We start from the raw sequence: 17,161 nt of genomic DNA on the forward strand, positions 1-17,161 counted from the left end.
TGGATTTTCCCGAAGTCAAAGGGATCAGCCAAGTGCCCCAACTCCAGGAAGCTCCTTGAATTGCCTTGCCTCCAGACACTCAAGTTGGAGAGCCAGCTCTTGGAGCTCCTGCTGCAGCTGGGGGTCCTGGCTTCTCCAGGCTGGCTTGGGCAGAAGAGCCCTGAGTTTACAGGCGGTCTCCCTGCTCCAGTCCTGTCTTCAATCAGGCACCACCCTTCCCTCAGGAACCAGCATCTCCCTGGTTATTCAGGCTTGAAGCTTGCTGAAATTTTACTCTGCTCTTGCCCAGCCCTTTCACTAGGATTTCTCTTTTTTAGAAAGCAAGACACTGAGGAATTGTGGAATGGAGGTCCAGACCTCTGTCTGATCCGGTGTCTCCAGTTCCTGATCCCCATATTTAGATGTAACTTGGGTATTTTCTACCAGGTTTCACTGTCTCTGGAGGTGCACATAATGGTGGGCTTAACTCTGAAAATTTCCATGTACAGGGAAGTTTTCTGGAAATTACAGTTCTCAGACAAGCCATAAAATGATATGACAGGAATAGTCTAGCATAATAGTAATTTCCTTTACAGAATAAATTTGGTCAATATTTAGACAAATATTTTAGCAGTTCAGATATCTATATTTCCACAGCCTTCATTAAGATGTCTCTTATTGTCTGAGACAAGAGGTACTGATACTTAATATTGCTTCAAAGTGTGGATCTTCCAGCTGTGATTCAAATTCCTGCAGCGAAAGAGAAGAAAGAAAAACTGCACCTTCCCAGTTCTGCAGGGGCAAATGCGATGGGGCCACTAGTGGTGTAAACTAATGGGGACTTCTGATAGCTGCAAACTGTTTTTCAAGTACAAGAAATCAAATTTGGTGTCTTTGGAGGGGAACGATCACCACTGAAGAGCTCTTATAAAATATTTAAATGCCCTTAGTTTTTATCTGCAACTTTAATTTCCTATAAAACACATTCTATAGGTACTTACCCGTCAAATATTGAGATGCCTCTAGCTTTGTGTTTTGTATTAAGTTTTTATTTCCGTCAATTTGTATTTTAGATTGAAAATCAAGAACCTTTCAAGATAGTTTTGATTAATCTTAGGCACAACTTGGCTTCATTTATTTTTTATGTTTTGATGGTAATTTACCATGGCATAAAATTGTTTTGCATTAAACTACACTCATGAATCAAGAGTCTTTTCCATTAACAAGATCCATTTAAAGAATAAGCCCACCTACAAATCAAGTATTTTGTGTCAGTTTCTGTAATTATTGTTTGGAAAAAACTGGTACAATGGCACTGTGAATTATTTCAGTGCATAGATGATTTAGACAAATATACCAGAAATATTAATATAACTGGTACTGCGCTAAATTATCTGGCAGAGGCCATGGTTTAAGGCCTGTTAATCTCATACATGGAAAAAGACAGCTTTAGTTTACGCTATTTGGATTGCAAGATTTTTTTTTTTTTTAAAGAGACTTCTACTCATTAGGAAATTACTCAGGACTACCTTAGATCCCTAGCTAGGAAACAGAGTAATATCTAGTGACTGGAGCCCCTAGGTTAACACGAATCTATTTTGTGATATATATAAACATACACACACATATAAATATATAAATATATAAATATATGTAACTATTTCTTAAATATATATGTATGTATATGTTTATAGGTGTATGTAGAAAAATGTTCACAGAAGAATTCCCTTGTTCATAAAGTTGTTTAGAAAGGCTGGCATATTAAAAGGAGATCAGGTAGCATCCATTAAGTTTATGGCATCTGTAGATAATATATTTCTGACCAGCCTTGTTGAGCTTATTTTATTTGATCTCAAAGTTGACGATATTCTTGCACTGTATTCAATAGTTGTGCATTATTGACAGGAATTCACTATATCATATAATTATAAATAACAAAATTACCACATTAGTTCTCTTGTAAATTTTTTAAATTTAAAATTGTTTCTGTCTTCAAATCATGTCTTTTCCCGCATGATTTCAGCAGATGTAGTTCATGTAGCAGGGAGCATGGGTGAAAATCAGATTGTACATTTTTGGCTTTCATCAAACACTTGAAAATGAGTAGCTGAGGCACTGGAAATACTAATTTTATTAATCTCCTTACAATCTTTGCAGTTTTTTACTATCTGTCTTTTAACTTGCTCTAATATATTAATGACTATGCTTATTAAACATTTAAAATTTGATTGTTCAGAGCATATATGGCAAAATTCTGACAACAGAACACCTTCTATACTACTACTACTACTACTACTACTACTACTACTACTACTACTAATAATAATAATAATAATAATAGTAATAAATGACAAGAATCCTTATTCTAAAAGTAAATAGCTAATATTAAACATGGATATTTTAGATGTTATGATGAAATGCAATGTCTTCTGTAGATGACATGGTTTCAGTGGCTGATAGAGTAAGTTCATTTGGTTTCAGAATGCCAGTATTTTTTAATTTTGTCATCAACTCCCACCAGTCAAGATTGAACTAGAGCAGCCTGGTGTCCTCAGAATTGTCTGAGGCAATCGATACCTCTCTTTTTACAATTAGTTTTACATTTCAGGAGTGAGGCAGAAGTCTTTTCCTCAGTGCGAGTGAAGCGACCCCTCCTTATACCTGCAGACTGACATCAAAATTCTGAGAAATGAGAACAAGCCCATTTATCTCAGTAGGTGTTAACTCACATGCCCCAAAACGACTGCTTTACATCAAGTTTCTCAACATGCCTTAACATTTCAGTGTAGTTGAAGTATATAAGGCCATAACTGCTGGTTAGCTGCTGGTAGTATAATGGAGGGCTAGCTTAGGCCACAGAGGGTGTGGGATCAGCCTCTTTCATCTTGGGATCCAACCTCAGCTACCTTTTCCCTGTTGGATACTTTAGGAGAGTGGGAGCAAGAATCGCACTGTTCATTACTTGGTTTGTTTTAAAGCTCTAATGTGGAAGAAGAGTGAGAAGTATTTCCTCTTCTATTTGCTTCACTTCAATTCTTGCATGGCTTCTGATGTTTTCATTCTTGGAGTGAATCCCCAGGCCTTAAAATGTGCTGTTTTCTGGCCTGGCTAAATCTGTGTCCTAATCCCTAGATCAGAACTCCCAAGAAGGAGGAATACGGGGCCATATGTCATGGCTATTGTTAACATGTTTTTTTAAATTGCTTGTCATGACACTTTGGAGCAACCTGATCTGAGACCTGTCAGCACATGCAACAGCATGAGAAGCCCGTCCTCAAAGGCCAGCACCAATATGAGAAACTGATTCTGATGTTAAGGCTCCTGTTTTCTGTGGTGCAGGTGAACCAGAAATTGAAAAAATTGAAAGGAATAACTGATGGTTTTATTGCAGTATATTTAAAAATAAAAGATGCCTCATCTTTTATTGTATGTCAACATGCAAAGATAAACAAATTTTCTTTCAAAGAGGCACCTTCAAAATGAAATTCAAGACATGAAAATTTGTGAGCTCACTCTTACTTTGAAATCTTTGTGGAATTAAAGACCCCTCTTGTGTATATATGTGTATATGTGTCTTTCTTATGAACTCCTGAGGAGGGTCTTAGATTGATTTCTCTGCAAATGTCTTTTAATGCTGAGGGATGACATATCCTTTTTTTTTTTTTTTTTTTTTTTTTTAAGTTGGCGTCTTTGATGGTTATAATAATTTCCTGTTAGGAGGAGCACATTGGTTTACTATATATCTCAACCGGGCAACCCTTCCTGCTCTCAGAGGATTAATTGGAGGTCTCCTACCACTTTGAGTGGTTAATAAAACATGTATCTGACAAGAAAATCAATTCACCTGATTCCCCCTGCCTAGGTAAAAGCTGTTAAGCACAAATTCTAGAAATTTGAGAAAACACAAAAAACAAGTGATTTCTCTGCCACTTCACTGTAAAATGAGATTTCTGAAATGTATGACAATTAGCTGTAATGGATGTTCTGCCAAAGCCTAATACAGAGCTGTGGGGTTTTTTTCCCTGATGATGTTTAACTGCAGCTAAATATGCCAAGTTGACATTTGCCTGCAATTACCATGGAACCATATTGAGATCTTCACTCTCTGAAGAGATTTTCAATGACTACAACATCTTCTAGGATAACATCTTGTTTTCATTAATCTCTGTAGTGACTCTTGCTGCTGGCAACCCATGACTTAGACACATTTTCTCTCTCACTTGGGGAATTGATATCACTTTTTCTGTTAAATAAATTTGAAAAAAATTGAAATAAAATATATATCTATATAAAGAAACTCCTGAATCTAATTTCAAACATGAAGCATTAACAAATAATAAGGTAATCTAAGGTCCTCACAGAGTAGGCTTTTCAACATTTTTATTCTATGTCCTTTGTTGCAGTGTGACCTAAGAAAATGTGAGCATCTAAATGTAAGTAATACAAACCACCTAAAAATTCCAATTCTGTTCATATATTGACATAAGTGAACTCAAGACTATGTCCTACTCTCAAATTATGAGAACAATGTGGAGAGAAAGGCATACAGAAATTTTCTGTCTTCTCTTCTGTCTAGGCATGCTCTGTATTTTGAAGTATGGAAATTAATTTTTAATTTACTGAAAAATTAAACTATTTCTGTGACAAAATTTGCTGCTAAGCCCTTGTAATGTCTGACAATAGGTGTTCTGTCTAAAAGCACAATTAATAATATCATTGGATGTCACTGTCTGAGGAAACCATTAACATTGGATTTGTATTAAAATTTAAAAAAAAATTTAAAAAGGAAAGAAAATGTTGGACTTTCCCAACAGATAACTGCACATAGTGCTTGTCCATTGCTTTACAATTGTCTTTGAAGAGGGGTTTATAGGACAGCTGTTTCTGAATATTAATCAGAAATCTAGCAAGCCTGCTAACAGCAGACAAAGACATGATCTATGTAATAGTAAGATACATACTGGAGCAGGCATGGGATTACCCTTTCAGAAAGGAAGGAAAACAAAACATAACCATCTGTGTTATATACTGCAGGAATAATTTTAGGAAGGATACATCTATTCTGCAGTCACATTTGCTGATTTGGAGATACTGATTATTTCCTTCCCCTTGTCCTGATTCATTAATATAATCAAGAAAAACTGGTTTGTTCTACTTCAGAGAAGTCATTTTTCGATTTTTTTTTTTTAATTCTGTGCCATGCAGTTGGTTATGTTATTATAGTCTTATCATAACTCAGACTTAAGAAAAGCAATCTGTTATGTGGCAGAATTTTCTGGTTTATATACTATAGATTACTGATTATATGTATTTCTCATTTTACTAGTTAGAAATATGCTCTACCTTGTTGCAGAAAGTTTTAGATGATATGTGAAAGATAGTGAACCACTCAGTGCTGTAGAAGTTGTAGAAGCAAAGAGAGGCACTCCTCACTTTTCAGCAGCAGTTTTCAACACAGCCATCACACACTGAAATGTTGGCTTTTTTACTAATAAGTTGTGACAAAACTCCAGTGTGGCCACATCCTTGAAGTGGAACTGTCTGCAACTTTTCCTTAAAGTGATATTACCAAAAATCATTGATGAGTTTCCAATTACTAAAAAACAATCTTATTACAGCACAGGAACAAAGAAACTTTTGAAATGTCAAAAAGTCAGATTTGCTGGCTAAGACATTAAAAGTTCTGACAAAAATAAAATATTCACAACCCATAAATCTTGCACTTTTCTAGGATGATTTTCCAATTGCTTTATTTATTTATTTTTTTTTTTTTTTTAATTCTGTGCCATACAGTTGGTTATGTTATTATAGTCTTATCATATTGTCACTGTCTTAGTGGTACTTTACATCCTTCTTTGTCCATAAGATCCACCCTCTGCAATCCAGAAGTTTTCCTCCAGCTGGTCATTCCCAGTGTCTTCCAGAGACAGTTCCATCTTTGATTCATTTAGCTATGCAGTTTTCATGCTCTAGAACAAAACAGTGAGCAGACAGCTCCTCACTGATGACAAGCACCTTTTGAAACAAAATATACAGTAAACTGTCATCAAGCCCATCTTGGATACTATGCCTGTCAGACAAGATTTCATGGAGTTTATTCTTTTATCTTGAGTCAGCTGCCAATAGCAGCACCAGGCTTCTTATAAGTGGGATTGGATGCAGGTGCACAGAAAAAGTTCTAGAGTTACACATGGCCTAGAATGGATGTATCACATCAAGCAACACAAATTTAGTGTATGTAGAGAATATTTGTTAAGCACTCAATCTGAAAACCTCAGACCTTTTCTTTCTTTATTCAACTAACAGAAAAAGATATTTTATGATCTGGTCATTCTCTCTTTTGGTAGAATCATCCCCTGTTTTGATAGATGTTGGGTCTCCTGGAAATGATTTCACATGACCTTATATTGTACTGAAATATGCTTAAGATTTTGAGGCTTCTGGTGCTACATAAGTGGATCAAGAAACACTGGTGTGTTAAGAGCTGAAATATGAGTTTGGAAGAAAGGAGGTATTGAAAAGGGAAGTGAGCTGTCTAGAGCGGCACATGAGATGGAAGACAACAGGTTGAATAAGAATCAATATCTTACACACAATGAAATTGTTTCAGAAGAAAAATCCGCCTGGGTCTTATTAAAATCCTAGCTATTTCAGACATAAGCATATTATTTTTATTAATTTAATACCAAAGGAACATGAAATTTGCAAAATACTGGTATTGATACAGTTTGCCCTTTTAGAGGGATGCCTTTGCTGCTGAATTCATCTTTTTGGTCAGGTTATATAACTTCAGTGGCCAAATGGGTGGGAATCTTGTAGATACACCCCCACTAGCGGGGCCAGTTAAAGACCTTTATATTAGTCTACCTGAGGAATAAGTTGGATAATGGCTCGTGGAGCAAGAACTGTCTAGGCATTGTTTATCACTCATAAGGGGCTCTAGAACATTGTGTGCAGTCTGCAGAAAGATATAATTGAAGTGGAGGAATACAGAAACGAACGTCATCTTGTTTATGTGCTTTCATGGCAAGGGAAATAGAGGGGTGGTTTATGTGGTGTGGGGTGCTGTTTGTATGCCTGTTTTCAAAGCAAAGATCATTCAGTGGGCTTCATCCAAAGCTTCCAGAAGCATAGACTGAATGCAATATTTTTTGGTCCCAAAAATGAGGTCTGTTTCTGAGCTGTGGCAGAAAAGACAGTGAGAAATGGAGGGAAAACAGACAGAATTAAGATCAAGATCTATTGGGAGGATCCTGCAGAGCAGGCTTTCTCTCTTGATTGTACAGAGAAGGGGTAGGTTTCTGTCTTACATTTCTGTAAGAAATGCTGCTTCCTTACCCACACTGTGTGAGGGCAGCAGTGAGAATCTATTTTTATTTTCTTTTTTTTTTATCCCAACACCATGATATCAACAAAGCAGAAAGAGAAACAGTAATTTTCCTAGCAGCTGCCTGATTTTTCTGTACTTAAAGCTAATCTCTAAGTAACTTCAATCTGAATGCAGAATAGCAGAAGGTTTAAAATTATGGCATGCCATAAACATAGTATGTTTTATGTTATATATATACAAAGATGTATACATATGCTGATTCTGCTTCCCTTGCAGATTTGTAAAGTTTTAATTTAGCATGTGAACCAATGTTGTGATAAATTAATTCTCTATAGATTAATAGATATATATCAGCTGAAGAAGCAGCAGGTCCCTAACCTGGGCTCAGAGTTGGCTTTCCTCAATTTATACAACAAAGTCTTCATTCCCTCCTTGCTCTAAAGAGAATGCTGAGCATGAAAAGAGAACTTTAGCATATGTATTAGGCACATGATTCATTATCATATTCTAAATGGGGAGTGAGATAAATGTGGGAGAGTCTGGGCTCACTCCCTGTTATGTCCTCCCTACTGTTCTGCATTTACTCTATTGAAAGAGTACATCATGGGGAAGGTACATCATTAGGTAGTGTTGTTCTGCATGTATTTAAAAATGTATTTGGATACTCCACCATTTAAAAAACCCCTCACATACCAATGCACAACTTTAGAATTCAAACACCTCCTCAGTCTTTCGGATTTAAATGCAGAATGACTAAAATAAAACAAATTTTATTTTATGTAATAAAATAAAAATAATTTATTACCTGAATTTCTCTTTGGACATGAACAAATACAACACTATCTCAGATACTGGAAAACTTACACAGCTTGACCTCTCTTTAGTCCATTGATTTAGGACATAAAAACTGCATAACTGAAAAGAATTTTTAAAATTTTTTGAGCATGCAGTGTATTGTATTGTATTCAGTGTGTTGGGAGTCCTGGAACGTGATGGGAATGCATTCAAAAATCCACTATAAATTAAAATCATAAAAATGGGAAATGTCATACTTTTCAAATAAACTACAATTACAAATAATAACTACGCCACCATTTTATTATGCTATTTTATAGAACTTGTAATATTTCCTTGTCTGGGGTGACTTTTTTGATTAGAGACCAAGCACGTTGATGAAATCTTTGTTGGAGGATGAGTGCAGCTCTGGGACCTCAGCGGGGAAGAAGTGTGAGTCTCAGGCCATCCAGGGCTGTGGTTCCCCAGCTGGCAATCTCAGCAGGGACACCTGCTGAGTACAAAATCAACCTCTCACCCCTAGATGTCTCCCCAGGTCAGAATTAAGAAACGACAGCAGAATAATGTATAAAAGTTTATATTTGAAGTTAACTATTTTTAAGAGTTTTACAGAGAAATGTATCATCACTTTCAGATATTTGATATAAACAAACTTTTTCCAAAGATATTAGGTTTAGCTTAATTATATGCTCACTTTTATAACTATGACTGTTATCTGTGGTAACAGTTTTGCAGAAAATCTTACATTTTAAACATCTCAGGATACTTGCCTTTCCGTGGTAATATAATTAGTTCTTTATCTGTTAGGGTTTTGTTTTCAGTGAATCATTAGGATCACTCATTTCAAATCTAAATGTGAATGAAGCATGTTTCAACTTCCCTTCCTGTCAAAGGTACATATAACCTGGTAGCTCATTAAAATTAAACAAAAATGCCACTGAGAACTTTAAAATTAGTATTTTCTTTTCAGTGCGTGTGAAGAATGTCAAGTATTTACATTGGACAAGAAATCAAACAAGCAGACAAATGTTTAAGGCTGAAAAGGACCCATTTTCTGTCATCAATGAGGGAACGTGAAGATAATAGAAAACCTGTCACCATTTCAAAACAGTAGGAGAGACACAATTCATATTTGTTTCTAGAAAGATCAATTTTTTGGTGGTACATTGCTGAAGAATTAGGCATAAGTATAGTGCTAGCATATTAAAAGCAAACCAGTAATACTGATGTCTCTTTACTTTTCCTGTCTAATTAAGTCCAAACCCACACCTCTCAGAAACATATCAGTTAAGTCTTCTCGGGATTTTCTTCTGGTGGGGAGCCCACGCTTCATTGCCCACCCAGGGATGCCAGTTCTCGGGATCTCCTCTGGTCTGGTCTGGTTGGTGTGATTGGGAAGATTCCAAGGTGTGTCTCTGTTTAAAAGTCTCTTTTCCCCAACCCTGTGATTGGTACTACTATGCTACTTAAACTTTTGTGATGTGTAATTCTTCATATAAGGTTGGTAATTTACTCCATGAGTTGAGATCAAATTTCCAGGTGTCTTTGGCTTCCTGCCAGGGTCACTGAGCCCCTGCTGGGGCTTTGAGACTTCCAGAGCATCCAGAGAGATGTCCTGGGTTCCAACAAAGTCTATGGCCAAATTTAAAATTTTTCTTTCATGTTCTATATAGTTCTCCAGGTTGCAGCAGCACTACACATATGGTTCTGCTCAATTAGGTGGGACCCCTCATCTAGCTAACTTATTTGAGTTTTCTTCATGTGTAGTATAAATGGTCATGTTTGTAGATGTAGGAAGAGACCCATGCCTTGAATTTCTCAAGGTTTAAAAAACAGACTGGGAGAGAAGAGATTCTCAGTGTTTGTGAACCTTGGTATTTTAGCCTTACTTTCTAATCAATAGCTTAATAGCAACTACTGCAGCCTTGAGATCCCAAAGTGAGAGCTGGCATTTAACTAATCTAATCAGTTGAGAACATTTCTATCCATGGAGTCAGAGCTATTACACTTACTGAAAAACAGAATATAGAGTTGGAGCAAGGGACACATCCATCATCAAGAGCTCTGTCTGAAGAAGGGCTTTGGATATCACAAATGCATTATTGCTTTACATGGCAAACTTTATTGCTAAATAAAAACAAGTTTATTATATCATGAATTCTACTTACCCAGAGTTCTTCATAAGGTAAAGGAATTTTTTTTTTTTGCGGGGGGTGGTAGGGGAAGAGAGCCTTTTAATTTTTTTCAGAGTTTTCCTGACAAAGAAGAAAGTACATCATTACTGTTGTCTGAAAAACCACTGGGGTTTAGGGGCTCATAGGTAAAGTGCTACTTCCCACACTTTTCCCTTATTAATTTTGATTTTATGCAGTGTGCAGAAAAAGGTTATCTTTTATTTCACTCAGTTCCCTTTCATCTCAGGGTGGAGGGGTGCCAGACAGATTGGGAAAACAAGGAAACAAGATGTAGTTTAGCCAGCCTTCTTTCCCAATGACCTGAAGAGTTCAGAGAAAAAATACAAACCTTCATTTAATAGTACATAAAATGAAGGCACAGATCTTTTGGATTTTAATCTGGCTCTAGAAAGAACAATTTAAGGATCTCAGCATTAGTCTTCTTTTAATATTGTACTGAAAGAAACTATTTTGTTTGTTCTACAGTACACCTTTCTATTTATTGCTTTTTGGGGGAAGGAGGGAGGGAGGGACACACAAAATTTTATTTAGGCCATCTCTTTGTGTGAGTATATGTGTGTGTGTTTGTTTTGGTAGAGGCTTTGTGTTTGTTTGAGTTTTTGTGGGTATTTTTAGGTTAGTCATAAAGAAATCCTGGCAGGCATCAGGTTGTCTCATCTATCATTAATCCAATAGTATTAATTCTTCATTTTTGTATTTCTCACTCTATAATTTACTATGCTAAAGAAGAAAAAGTATTTTAGAACTTTATTATCTAGATAGCACTGTGAAGCTCACTGTACCTCCTTCTTTCAGCTAAACTCATGGGATGTAATATTAACAACAAAAAAAGAGTATGAGCACTAAAACATGCAAATAATTTTTCAGTCAAATTATATCTATTGTTCAGATAAGATGTGCCCACTTATGAAATATTCTAATTTACTTAGCTGAAACAGGCTTGATTTCAGAGCAAACAGAGATCAGAAAAGCTCACTTTTAAGGTAGACCTAGGAAAGAGAAGGGATACTAGCTTTAAATGAGTTAATACTCTGTAAAACAACAAATAGTCCTTCTGACAAATTCTCAAAACTTTCTTTTTATTTGTGTGTACTTCATATCCACTTGCTGATAAAATTTTTATTGTAAAAATAAATATATATAAGATTCATAGACACAGATTCTTCTAATTCAAAATCAAATAGTATTTTGCATGCTGGCATTATATTTTCTTGCTCTGAGGCAATAATTACACCACTGTTCCTTGCTACTTAGGAAAATATTATAATCCAAGAATTAACAGACTACATGTTGATTATAATTTCCTGGTTAGTAATGCTCATGCTGGTAAGAAGAATGCAAATATAATAATATTCTCCTTCTCCAGTTGCAGCACACCAATTGGAGGCCTCATTTTCCAATTCTCAGTGATAGATTTAGACTGTTTTTGCCTTTTGTGTCCTGTTGAGAACAGGACATAGTCTTTGTCTCATTTATCAGCTTTCTCATTCAATGCTACTTTATTTGCAGGGATTTTTGTTTGGTATTCTTTACTAGTGTTCCACAATGTTAAAGGGTCAACAGATAGCATCAAATGAGGAAACCTGCTAGTTTAGCCAGTTCTAAGAGGAAAGTAACATTCTGATTGCCAGCAGCAAAGCCTTATCTTTACCAGCCATTCTCCCACATGATCTTATGTCAGTGACTGCATAAGTCCTAAATAATCTTTTTCGCTGATCTCTCCAACATTTTTTTGTGCCATGTGAATGACCCAGTCTTCTTTTAACATTTCCTGGAAGATTTATCAGAAAATATCCTATCTTAGGTACTTTTGCCAACATTGTTCTGTTTACCACTGCTTTCTGGAGATGTATGCCACCCAAAGGATTTAACAAGGATTTTCAAAAGGTTTTTTTTCTGTTTTTACTGTGTTTGTCTAAAGTGTAGTTTTTATGAATAAAAAGATTTTGTATTCATCTTGCTAGCATGGTCATTGAAAATGAATAAGCAAAAAATCATTTGCCAATGTAATCATAGCTACTGAATATTTCTACAACATGTTCTCGTTCATGGGCCATTTAACCCATCAGAATCCTTCCTCATTTTCTTGGTCATATGAGGTGATGTGTGTGAGTTTTTTGTTTTTGTTTTTTTTTCCATGTTATAATTGTTTTGTGTATTTTTTTTTAATTTGGTCATATAAGGTTCATTTGGTTCATTTAAGGAAATTTCAATGCCTCTGTCAGATGTCAGGAACTGATTCTGGTTAACTGATTACTCCAAATAATTAATTTTCCATTTGAAATCACCTATGTTATTTATTAGCCTTTGATCATTAGATGATCTCACAATCCCCAAACCAAATTTATCTTGTAAGTTCTGACATGTGCTAAGGACCATGCAGAGTTTAGAGCCACGATTTATCTTTTCTACAGCAATTATTCAAAAATGCTGCAACCTGTTGACTTTTTCTCCACAGTTCCAATCCATGTATTGACTTTTGCTGCTTCTTCCTGTGTGACTGTATGAAGCTGCAGTCTGATGCCTGAAAATTTTCCATTACTTCCAGCTGCTATATCTACTGAAAGCATTTTTAATAGGAACGATATTAACAACTATATAATAAAAATTGTTAGAGGAAAAAGTGTGCCAAAATCAACCGACAAGAACATATTTTAAAGTGCAAGCCACTTCTAGATTTAAGCTTGGAATCTGTTTGCCAGTCATCCTAGGTCTGACCTCTCTCTGAGGGGCACCAGTATAGGTTTCCTACTGCTGGAGCAGAAGAATGGCACTTGCCTAACATGAAGCCATTTCTTTAAGCTTATGTAAAACACACCTGGAACATCATCCATTGCTCTGGAGTCTTTGCACACCTGTGTGAGATGAAAAGCAGAAAGAGGGCAGAGGGGCTCAGAAATGCTGGCTGATTTCCAAGGATCATCTCCTTTAAGCTCAGGAGCAAGGCACCTCAGCAAGGAAGTAATTTGGCAAAAATGTCAGAAGACCTCTAGGAATGGATAAGAAGCTGCTGAGAGAACTCAGAGCAAAAAAGTTTTCCGGAGGTGGAAGTGAGAACAGGTGCCCTGGGAGGAGTACTCAAAGTATATGGGAAGATAGGGACAAGGTTAGGGAAGACAAGTTCCAGTTAGAACTGAACATTACAAGGGATATTAAGGACAAAAAGGTTTTCCTATAGAAGTGTTGAAAGCAAAAGAAAGACAAGGGATATGTTGGCCCTCTCCAGGAGGAAACAGGACACCTGACTGTCCTGGACAAAGAGGTGGTTGAGGCTCTAAACAACTTTTATGCCTCAGTCTTGACAGACCTAAGTGATGGGCCGATTAAAACCTCATGAGGTTCAACAAAGCAAAGCACAAAATCCTACACCTGGGTCATGGAAATCCCAGACACACACAGGCTGGGCAGAGAAATGATTGAGAGCATCCCTGCAGACCAAGACTTGGGGGTGATGGTTGATGAAAAACTCACCATGAGCTGGAAGAGTGTGCTCATATCCCAGAAAGCCAATGGAATTCTGGGCTGCATGCAAAGCAGGGCAGGGAACAGGTTGAAGGAGGAGATCCTCTCCCTCTACTTTACTCTTGTGAGACCCCACCTGGAGTACTGGGTATGCTTCTGATGCCTCCAATATAAAAAGGACGTGAAACTATTGGAGCAAGTCCAGAGCAGGGCCACGAAGTTGACAAGAGCCCTGGAGCACTTCCCATATGAGGACTGGCTGAGAAAGTCGGTGCTGTTCAGCACAGAGAAGAGGAGGTTATGTGGAGACCTCATCACAATCTTCCAATATGTGAAGGGGACCTACAGGGAAGCTAGTGAGGGACAATTCATCAGCAACTGTAGTGATAGGAAAAGGAGCCAAGGGTACAAATTGAAAGAGAGGAAATGCAGGTTAGATATGTGGAAAAAATTCTTTACTGTGAGAGTGGTGGGACACAGGAACAGCTTGCCCAGAGAGGCTGGGGATGCCTCAAACCCAACAGTGTTCAAAACCAGTTTAGATGATGCCTTGAGTGGCCTGGTCTAGTGGGAGGTGGTCCTGTTCATAGCAGTGGGGGTTGGAACTAGATGATCATTAGGGTCCATTTCCACCCCATGCATTCTATGATTCCAAAACTAAAGTCAGTGGACTGAAATGAGGAAGGAAGAAAAGAGGAATTGGCCCCAGCTCTATAACAGCACTTTAAAATCAGGCAAAGGAGGGAATACAGGGTCCATGTCTTTGTCCCAGTTGCTACTGCAGGGACACTTTTGTGCTGTGGGACTGCAGCAGGTGTTTATGCTGGTGTTTGGGGCATGGGGCCTGTAGCACCCTGCTCTGCAAGGGGGCTTCATCCCGTGTGCCATGATAAAAAATATACCTACACCTAACAGACGTTTTGAGAATGCATATGGTTTTTTCCTTGGGAGAGGGATAGTAAAAATCATCAAATTGGGTATTCAAAGTATTTTAATAAATATTTACAAATTTCATTGAAAAGAAATTAAGAAACAGCAACAAAAAAAGGCATAGTAGGGGAAACTTTGTGATGGTGCTTTTCAGTGGTGGGGTAAAGAACTCTGTCAGTAACGTGAAAATATGAAAATATGCATGTGTTTTGAAACCCCTAGAAGGGAGGGCATATCAATAACTATACCAGAATGGATACCTGAAATATGCCAGAATAGGTTGATCTATTTGTGACTTGTTTTGATGTATAAGTGAAATCAAAATGATTTTTAAATCCATTCGTATCAGGATTTCAAAACCAAAAAGGAGAGAAAAAAGAAAGAAAGAAAAAAGTAGAAGTGTGTTGCCGGAAAGTACAGCTCATTTGTAGTTCTTACCCATTGCTTCTTTGAAAGGAATGGCCTAAGAATTATGCTGAAGCCAAAAGTGAAATCTACTGTATTTTATATCCCTTTCAGTGATAAGTACAGCAGTCTATGAGCAGATGCCCATCATGCTTTGCCTTTTGCTATAAATATTTATCACTTAAATGTAGCCTGTATAATTTAAAAGACCAGTATAAAAGAGAGCAAGGCAGCAAATGAATGTGCACAGCTTCAGCAAGAGGGTTAGTAAATAACATCATCCTCAATTCACAGATATGAAAAATGAGATGTTATAATCTTTCTCAGGTCATTGTCAGATTAAAGGAAGACACTGGAGCTAAAGCTGTTAATTTATATATATTTATCCAGGAAACTTAATGCACACATAAAAATATAATCAGATTTTACAAAGTAGGGATTTCATGTCTCTCTTGTTTCAAACGTTGGGCTGCAGTGCAGTCGGGATGTACTTTATGCATGGTGTGAAGGAGCTGCATACCTCTGTCACTAAGTGACTGGGATGATTTATATGTAAATATAAATTTATTCTGGAGTTGCTCCTCACATGACAGTGCTTTTTCTGAAACTTAACATTCAGTGTGGAGAACTGCTTCCTGACAGCTGTTTTGGTCAACAGATTGTAGGGGCTCTTTGCTTTTGAGGGCTTTCTCTTTGTTTGGGTTTTGTTTGTTTGTAGTGAAATAGGACTGATGAACTGAAATTCTTAACTTCTGGGAGATCTTTATTTCCATATTTAAAATTATTTTAACAAACTGATTCCTATTTAATTTGTTTATCATGAAGAAGTAATGGAAAACAGTCATCAGTCACCCTTTCATATTTTTTATTCTGCCTTACTAGTTTAAGTGCAATTTCAAAATTATGTATAATATAAAAGGCTGCTATAGTTGATAGATGAATTTTTTAGCCAGTGAAAAATAATGAAATTCCTTTTTACCTTAAAACTTGCTGTAAAATGTATAAATAATGAAATTTATTTAATTGAGAGCTAAATAATTAATATGTTCTTATTGTTCATCTTTACATGCATTTCTAATGCTGCAGAAATTTATAGTGTGGAAATTCTACTCTTGTCTTGTAATTTTTTAACTTCTATCCTTATTTGACTAGATTATTTTAACTGAAAGACAGTCCCTTCAACAATAAATTATGAAAACTTTAATAAAGAGGAATGCTGTTTAGATATTTAAATGTATAAATCTCACTCATCTGACATCCATTGTCTCATTTTGTTTGTGACATCAGGTTTGCTTGTTTGGAATTTTATATTTCCAAACAGAAGAGAATGTAAGAGCTCTAATTCAAAGCATCAATCACAGAGAATGAACGTAACTTAATGTCACTGCTGAATCAGGCCATCAATTTATTGCTTTGTAAAAGCAATCAGCAAGCTATCAAGCAATAAAGTGTATGGGGAAAGTGCTTCTTTTGAGATGGCACAGCCATTGACAATGATATACTGATGGAGAATAGCAACTATTTTACAGTGGTAGTGTGCCTATTACTTGTTAAAAGCTCTGAGCTGTTCAACAGATGTGAAATATGTTTCTTATTATTATGGATCAATCTAGTTTGTTTAATAGCCTTGTATGGCACTTAGATTCGCTGTCTTATTTAATGAGGTTATATTTGCACTCTCTGGCTCTTTTGTTTTAGTTGAAGGCATGACTTCAGTTTTCCACTCAGTTTTCCAAGAAATAATAAATACTCAGACAATTTTTTTTTTACTGGCTTATTATGACAAGTGCTACAGAGCAAAGTGCAGAGCCATTTAAATCCTGTTATTGTACCAAAATAACAAATATTTTACACTGTGCTAAAAAGATATAATGGAGTTTTTCATAGATACCTAAAATGCATGCCTTTAGCTTTTTATTGTTGTGAGGTTTTTTTTTCTTCCTTACATCCATGCCCCATGTTCCATGTTATCTTATGATAAAAAAGAGCTAGAAGGACTAGGATAGCATACAGTCAGCTCACCTGATTTGTGCTGATGAGGTTCATATGTTATATTGGTATAGTG

The sequence above is a fragment of the Passer montanus genome, unplaced genomic scaffold (assembly GCF_014805655.1).
Source record: "Passer montanus isolate IOZ18808 unplaced genomic scaffold, ASM1480565v1 scaffold24, whole genome shotgun sequence".
Taxonomy (NCBI): Eukaryota; Metazoa; Chordata; class Aves; order Passeriformes; family Passeridae; genus Passer; species Passer montanus.